Here is an 8,088-nt window from a genome sequence, read left to right as displayed (position 1 = left end):
TTGTTGTAGATTCCCAGACGATTACTTTCTTCAGACAACCTCACTTTTTGTGGCTAATGACTCAATGTTTTTATGCCATTCAAAATGGATGAGAATCACAATCATAACTTCAACAGTCCTAGAGCAGAGGACAGTGGCTTAGAGCTCAGACTCTAAGGTCAGAGCTTCACTCCAAGGCCAACTGCTTCTCATGAGCAGGAGAGACTTTGGCCCCACAACTATTTCTGTAAACTTAGGTTCTCAACAGCTCCTGTACAAATAGGCTGCCGTGTGGATCAAATGACAAATGACACTTGGCATTATTACTGGTAAATAAATGCTGACTAAAACAGTGCCCCCTCCTAACATTTGTGCGACCTGAATCAAGAGCACAAATGAAGACTCACACAACATTGGACTAAATATTTGAAAAGTCAAAAATCAATTCAATAAACCCTAAATTTAAAATATACCCTATTTATTATATTTATTAGATGTTATCTAGTATATGGTCTAGTTATGGCCTAAGTAGAAACCTTAAGTCTATGGGGTGCACATCAGTGGTTTAGACAATACTTACGAAGATGAAGACTCAGAAGAGCCCTGAAGAAGCCCAAGCATCAGACTTGAAAATGTTTTTTGGCATACAATCCCAGGGCCCCAGACACCTACGCGTCTTCTTAGCCCTACAGAGGCCTCACCACATAGGAAAGAGAGCTTGAGTAGGCCTCTAAAGCATGGTTCCCAGAGAAGAAATGCCTCTCTAGACAAAGTTCAAATGTTTTAGGTGTTATTTTGAGTGAATAAATTATCACGTTATAGAGTAATAAAGTTGTTCTGAAAGCTCAAAGTAATGTGGTCGTATGAGATTAAATGAAAAGTCACCACCTATTTATATTATTGTGTCCAAAATAAAAGATAACCATACTATTTTCAAAACGGTTATATATAGGAATATTAAAAATTTATATAAGATGGCATTTGAGCAACAAATACTGAGCAAGAGACTTTGAAGAGCTGGATTTTCTAAGCAGAGAGAAGGGCACGTTTGAGAGCAAGGTGGTTTATGAGAGAATGTGACCTCCATGTTCACAGTTACTGAATATTGTAAGTATGAGAGAGTGTAACAGGAGCAAAACCACAAGGTTTAATAAGACTGTATGGCTTTATGAGGGCAAAACCAAGTGGCCTCCTGAGAAATGGCTCTTTTCTGAGATTTTGGTAGCTGCCTGTGTTAGAACTAAATAGAGTTAGTCATCCACTTGTCATCCCTCACTACCAAGTGACACTGTAATAAAAGCGAGTCTCCAAATGAGTGCAACTTACACTGGTCAAAAGGACCAATTTATCAAATCTCTCCAGATTCAGAATCTGGTCAGAACTGATCAAGAAACATGGGAGGACACCTGTCATCCCTTGGGTGGGATGAGGCAGAAAGATGACAAATTTGAAGCTAGCCAGGACTATATATTTGGAAACCTTGTCTCCAAATAAAATGAAGAGGGAGGAGAGGAGAGAGGGGAGGGGAGGGGAGGAGGGAGAGAGGGAGATTGAAATTAAAGGGAGGAAGAGAGCAAGGAAGGAGGGAGGGAGAGAGGGAAAGACGGAAAGAGAGAAAGAAAGAGACAGAAAGAAAGAGGCGGAGGAGAGAAAGCGAGGAAACAAAAGAAAGAAAAAAGAATGGGTGAAATGTCCCTTGTGGCAGGTACCGCGGGGCGGGGCGCCGGGCGGGGAAGATGGCAGCGAGAGCGAGGTGAGGCGTTGGCAGCCGAAGTGCCTGCGCGGGCGGACGCGGAGTGAAGATGGCCCGCCGCGTCTGCAGGGGGTAGCGGGCGCCCGGCGTGGAGCGAGCGTGACAGGCCTGCATGAGCTGGAGTGGCGGCTGCTGCACGCGCTGTTCTGCCTGCACTGCGCGCTGTCCGCCTGGCTGCGCGCCCGCTTCGGCGCCTGGACGTTGGCCTGGAGGCGCCGCTGCCACGCCGCCGCCGCCGCCGCCGCCCTGGTCGTAGCGCCTCTTCGCTTCGTGAGGCGCGAGCCCCCGGCGCCCGGGAGGCCCCAGCGCCACCCCGTTAGGCCCCGCGCAGGCTTCGCCGGCCTGGCCCGGCTGCGCGCTGCGGAAGCTTCTGGTGCACGTGGGGCTGGTGCTGGCAGAGGATGAGCGCAGCCTGCCGGACGTGGGGAGCTTGGTGGTGTGGGCCATGGCGGTGGGCATCTCGTACATCAGCGTGTACGACCACCAAGGTATTTTCAAAAGAAATAATTCCAGACTGATGCATGACGTTTTAAAACAACTGCCGGAACTTCTGGGCCTAGATTGTTCCAGATACTCATCAGAGTTTGCAAATAGTAATGACAAGGATGATCAAGTTTTAAATTGCCACTTGGCAGTGAAGGTGCTGTCCCCAGAGGATGGGAAAGCGGACTTCGTGTGAGCAGCTCAGGACTTCTGCCGGCTGGTGGCCCGGCAGCACAGAGGCCCGAGGACCTGGACGTGGACATGTTGGACAATTTGATTAGTTCCAATCATTTCCCCGATCCTGATTTAATGTTGAAGTTTGGTACTGTGGACAGCACATTAGGCTTTCTTCCCTGGCAAATCAGACTGACTGAGATTGTCTCTTTGCCTTTCCACCTAAACATCAGTTATGAGGACTTTTTCTCTGCCCTCCGCCAGTATGCAGCCTGCGAGCAGCACATGGGGAAGTAGTGATCCCTGGTTGCTACTCCCGGGCTTTAGAAGAAGAGGACCTGGGGGACTCTGACGTTTACAGACACCTGCGAAACCCTGTCTACACCTAGTTCATATTCCTCATAATTTAATCAGCAAGCACAACAAAGTGTCTTACTTGAGATGAGTGAGTGTGTGTATGCGTGTGTGTGTGGAAGGAAGTAAACTTATAATTGGGGAGAGTATTGGAGAACAGAGTACCTAAGCCTACAACTTAGAGCGAAGAGCAGCCGTCTTCTAGGAGCTGAGATTTCAGATTTGAAGTCTTCAGGCCCTGCTACTTCGCTGTTTTTGTGAGGGAATAGAGGGATGGATCAGAGCTGTTTCGGTTGTTGTTTGGGGAGAACTGAATAATTTTGTTCAGTCTTTCCTAGTGACCAAACTTTAATTTTTAAGAATAGTGTAAGAACTTAATAAATGGAAGTCTTCTCATTTGAGGGAGTTTCTGAGGAGTAGGGTTGGGAACGCCCAGGTTCACACATCCTCTATCATCATTTCGGACTTCACTGTAGTCAAACAATGCAACTGGAGAATCTCTCTCTGGGGTCTTTGTTTGTGTTGTGAAGAACATTGAGAGCTCTTACTACACTGAAATGCAGAGTTGTAAAAATTTAAATATTGAATTAGACAGACAAAACCCAAAATGAGTACGTTGTAATATTAAAAGTAAAGGTGTAGGGCTGGAGATTTAGCTCAGTGGTTTCACTGCCTGCTGCGCAAGTGCAAGGACCCGAGTTCGATCCCCAGTCCCCCCCCCCAAAAAAAAAGTAAAGGTGAAAATTTTCCTTTAAAAAGAAAGGTTTTAATTTCTTTTTTTGTGTGGTGAGTTCTATGTTATATAACACCCAAAGTCAGTAGAATATTTCCATTAATTTTTCTGAGCATTTAAAAGATGTCAGAACAGTACTTTCTCTCAAAAATCAACTTGTTTCTCTTTGGAATAACACCCGGGGTTTATTCATCAAACCCTGTTGAGATTTTGCATAAAAGAGTAAGGAAGATTGAGACTTGTGTGAGAAATAAAATATTACCAAAATCTACAAAAATAATTTAAATTAATCTTACACAGTCTCTTTTGTGACAGAGAACAGCTCTGGTTCTGTTACTTTAAAAATGAATCAGTCACTTCTTGGTAGGTGTTTAGTATATTTTCCCTCACTCCTGACCCTGGGACAGACACATTCTTCATATTGGATGGACTGTTTTCAGATTACTGTCCTGTCCCCAAGCCTCTAGTCATCCAGAACTATACACTGAGAGTGGAGTAGCCTACAATCTGTGAAGTCTGAAAAGTAGCAGACAAGACTGGATTTGGAAAGCATGGTTTGAAATTGCTTGTCAGATGCTAACATGGTGAAGAATAAATGTTTTGACTTTGGATTTTAAAACACCATTTATTTATTTATTTATTTTTATTTTAGTTTTGGTACCGGGGATGGAACTCGGGTCCTTGCACTTGTGCAGCAGGCGGCAAAACCACTGAGCTAAATCCCCGGCCCTAAAACCTCATTTATGATTTTAAAACTACACTTGAAATAAAAATGATTAAACTAAATTTTGGTCCAGTGACATTACTTTGCACTTCATCGTTCTTTGTATTTTTTTAAGTCTTAATTTATTTCCAAGTTTTGTGTGAAGCTACAGCATATCTAAACTATTAGAAATTTTCTATTTCTGTTGTCATGTGCTGTGATTCACGTTCTATTGAGTCTTATTTTACTCAAGCCTTTTGTATGATAGACGATATAAATGTCATTTATAAATATTTTGCAGTATGTATAGCTTTAATAAATTTAATGGGCCCAATTGAAGAAGGGAGTTAATGTTTGTTAAAATGGAATTAGTTAAATAAATTACCTATTGGGTTGTAGCCCAAATCTCCAAAAAAAAAAAAAATCCAATATGAATCAAAATATACCTTTATTTTTAGAAAAAAATAAGTATAAAAAATGAAATTTGGCATTGTATTTTAAGTAAACAGTCAGAAAAAAATATAGACTAAGAATCTGAGATAGTTTCCCACCTATAGAGAATCTACAAAGTTTAAGTGTGGGTAGATCAATTTTAGTAAAATCAATGAGGTCATAGTCATAGGTTAATCATTACAAGGTTGGTGAGCAAATTAAATTTCCTATGACAAATAAAATGTATTATTGTAGTGAGCCAACACAATTTCCTACAACAAACATTTGAATAGGCCTTTGGTTAACAAAGTCTTCCTATTATAGGTTATAACATTAAAAGATTAAAAATAAAACTCTGTACTTCTTTAATCTTCCTTATCTGAAATGAAATTGTAAATATCAGGTTACTCCTTGAATTTCTAATGTACTCATGTCAATATTTATTCTGACTCTGCATTTATTTAATTTTAAACATAGTTGAACTTACTGCTCAATTCAAAGCAGTTGGAACAATTGCAGGCTTGTCCTACAGGGGCAGAGCCTGAATGACATGCTTACCTTGAAGGCCACAGAAGACTTGCAGACAGAAAGGTCAAAAGAGAAAGGAACAGGAAAGAAGAAAGAGGGGCAGAGGGAGAGAAAAAAACTCTAGCAAGCTAGAGGCTAAGGTTGTACACTGAGCCTCAGCAAAAATCAGGTGTCCAGTTTCACCAAAAAGTTAAGGCACTCCTCTCCTAGGTGCAGAAATATTAGAGGTGTGCAGAAGGAGAAAACCTTACTCCCAAGTCGGTGCTTCTGAGGGGGTGAAAATGTGGATAGACGTTCCATTTCATGACCAACAGGAACTTGGAAAAAGAGAAAAATGGTTCCCCTAGAGATGATACTGCTCAGTAAGAGAATGAAGGATGAGAAGAGAAGGCAAATGGTGGAGTCTCAGGAGAATAAAAAAGCAGGTAGAGAAAAAGAAACCACCAAAATGAGAAGGCGTGCCCAAAAGGAAGGAGAAGAGACAAGGGAGAGGTCTCAGAATCAGAAAGTCAAGTAAATGTGCAATGGAAAAAGTATAAGGAAGATTACTAAGTGCAGCAGAGTTGGAGTCTACAATCACCATAATAAGGACTGTGTTAGGACCTCCTCCATGAGGCACCACGCCACTGCATGGGGAACTCAGCCAGTCCTCTGAGGTATGGTTATTTCCACTTCACAGAGTAAAAAACTGAGGTTAAAACAATTTAAGTACCTTGACCCCGTCACAGAGTCATGACAGAGTTGGGATTTGAACTATTTTTTTTCTGACCATAAGGTCTGTTATCTTTCCATTATGCCGTGATGCCTCTAGAATGGGATATTTGCCCAATATTTCAAACACGACTCAGGCAGCTTCTCAGAGTCTTGCAGAATCAATACTAGACCCTTAGCCACTTGCTCCTCCTACCCTGTAGCCATTCCTTCCACCCCCATGGCCCACCAGTTTCTGTGATCCCTGAAAGAAGATCCTAATGCATGAAGTTTGTGAGTTGCTTCCCCATCATATTAGGTGTCTGCTGCTATCCAGATAGTGCCTGCGATAGAAACCTCACAATTTCTGTGACTCAGGAATCTGAGCTGTTTTCTCTAGCTTTGGATCTTTTACCAGGCTACATTTAATGTGTCAATTAGATAGCAGTTATATCAGGCTCCCTCATGACATTGTCAAGTCTTTTGTTTCTTATGAGTTACTGACCAGAGGCCTGTCTTGGTTCCTAGCCATGTGGGCTTCTCTGTAAGGTATCTCACAACATGGAATCAGGCTTCATCAGCAAGGCCAAGAAAGTGTGAGTATCAGCAATGGAAGTCACAGTCCTTTATAACCCAATCTCAGAAGTGATATCTCATCACTTGTGTAGTGTTCTTTCATTAGAAACACATCAAAAACCAACTCACACTTGGGGCCATGGGATCATGCCAGGACATGAATGGGGCAGGTTAGGACCTTCATTGGAAGCCATCTCAGAAGCTGCCTGTCCCTCTCAGAATGGCTGGACTGTCTATTTGGCCGTCTCTTCCAACTTTGAATTTCTGGCTCCTTCTACTATTTCCAGACTTGGAAAAAACCACCACTCAGCAAGACATAGTTTCTAGCTTCCCTGGTAGCTTCTGAAACAATTTGATAATATTTGTGGGAAATGCACAGAGCTTAACTCTCAAGGGGCCAGCTCTCACCAATGGAAAATAAGAGATAAGAAGATACATTCCCTCCTGTCCTCCTCTCATTGGAGACAAAGCATCTCTGTTCTGCTACTACAGGACAAATCAACCACAAATAAATAGACCCTGGATCACTGCCTGGCTCTGCCCCTGTTCTAACGCTCAACTCTCTTCCTCGACCTCTTCGTGCCTCCACCTGCCTCACCTTGGGCTGACATTTACCATCCCTGCAGTAGCCTCACTGGCTCCCTGGTGTAGAAGGGATGCATTTGGAAACTGACTGCTGGGATAATGACCAGAGATAAAGTTCCTCCTTCTGAAGCAGCCTTATCAGATGGAGCTCACGCTGGTTGGTGCCTGCAGGGACCATGGGACAGACTTCACTTTGCTCACGTGGGTCCTAGAAAAGATCTGGCCAAGGGCTGTCCTCTGCTAGTGTGTCCTCTGGCATTCACTCTCTGGGGCATCCCTGTCTCATTCACAGCCCACAGCACATCAGGAAGAACAGCTGCCAGGACACCTTGACACATGCACTGCAGGTAATTGGGTATGGCCTTCAGTCCTCTGGAGTTTTAGTAGAGCCGGAAGTAGACAGGGAATTAAGGACCTAAAGTTATTGGTCTTGGTGCAAAAATGCCTAATATGTGATCAGATTTGGAAAGAATTTGTAGAGTAATGGGTGTATTAGTCAAGGTTTCTAGAAAAACAAAATCTTCTCTGTATATAGAGAGATTTATTTTAATCAATTGATTTGCATGATTGTGGAGGCATGGCAAGTCCAAATACATTGGCAGGGTGGAGACCTAAGGAACAATATCAGTCTCAGTCCAGAGAGAGCCTGCTGGAAGAATTCTTTTTTTTTTTTTTTTTTTTTTTGGTACTGGGGATCGAACTCAGGACCTTGCACTTGCCAGGCAGGTGCCAGAACCACTGAGCTAAATCCTCGACCCCATCACTTTTTGTTTTAATTCAGGCATTCAACTGATTAGATGAGCCCCACCCCCCATTTATGGATTGAGGCAGAAAGCACAAAGACAAAACCTCCTGAAAGAGGGTGAGGGCCTGGAAGATGAATGGTAAAGAAAGAAGTTAGCTCTCCTAAAGCCATAGAGAGTGCCCAAGGCTAACAGCTAGACCTCATCTGGTATAGACAAAAGGGGTAGCCAAGAGGAGCACTTTAAAGACTGCAAAGAGCACCCACCTAATGACTAACTCACATCTGGGGATGCGTGCACTGTAGAATGTTTTAACACCTGGAAGTGACCCCCACTTAATTATAATTATTATAAT

The 8,088-nt window shown here is 43.0% G+C and overlaps 1 pseudogene; it reads left to right on the top strand.

Annotated features, from left to right (window-relative positions):
• The first annotated feature begins 563 nt into the window (after positions 1-563).
• Positions 564-4,820, top strand: LOC101719633 (dehydrodolichyl diphosphate synthase complex subunit NUS1 pseudogene; annotated as a pseudogene).
• The last annotated feature ends 3,268 nt before the right edge of the window (positions 4,821-8,088 follow it).

The sequence above is a fragment of the Heterocephalus glaber genome, unplaced genomic scaffold, assembly GCF_053883595.1.
Source record: "Heterocephalus glaber isolate CG9 unplaced genomic scaffold, H.glaber_assembly_v1.0 deba00001720, whole genome shotgun sequence".
In the NCBI taxonomy this organism is placed as follows: Eukaryota; Metazoa; Chordata; class Mammalia; order Rodentia; family Bathyergidae; genus Heterocephalus; species Heterocephalus glaber.
Note: the sequence above shows the minus strand (reverse complement) of the source record. Positions and strands in the feature narration are given on the sequence as shown.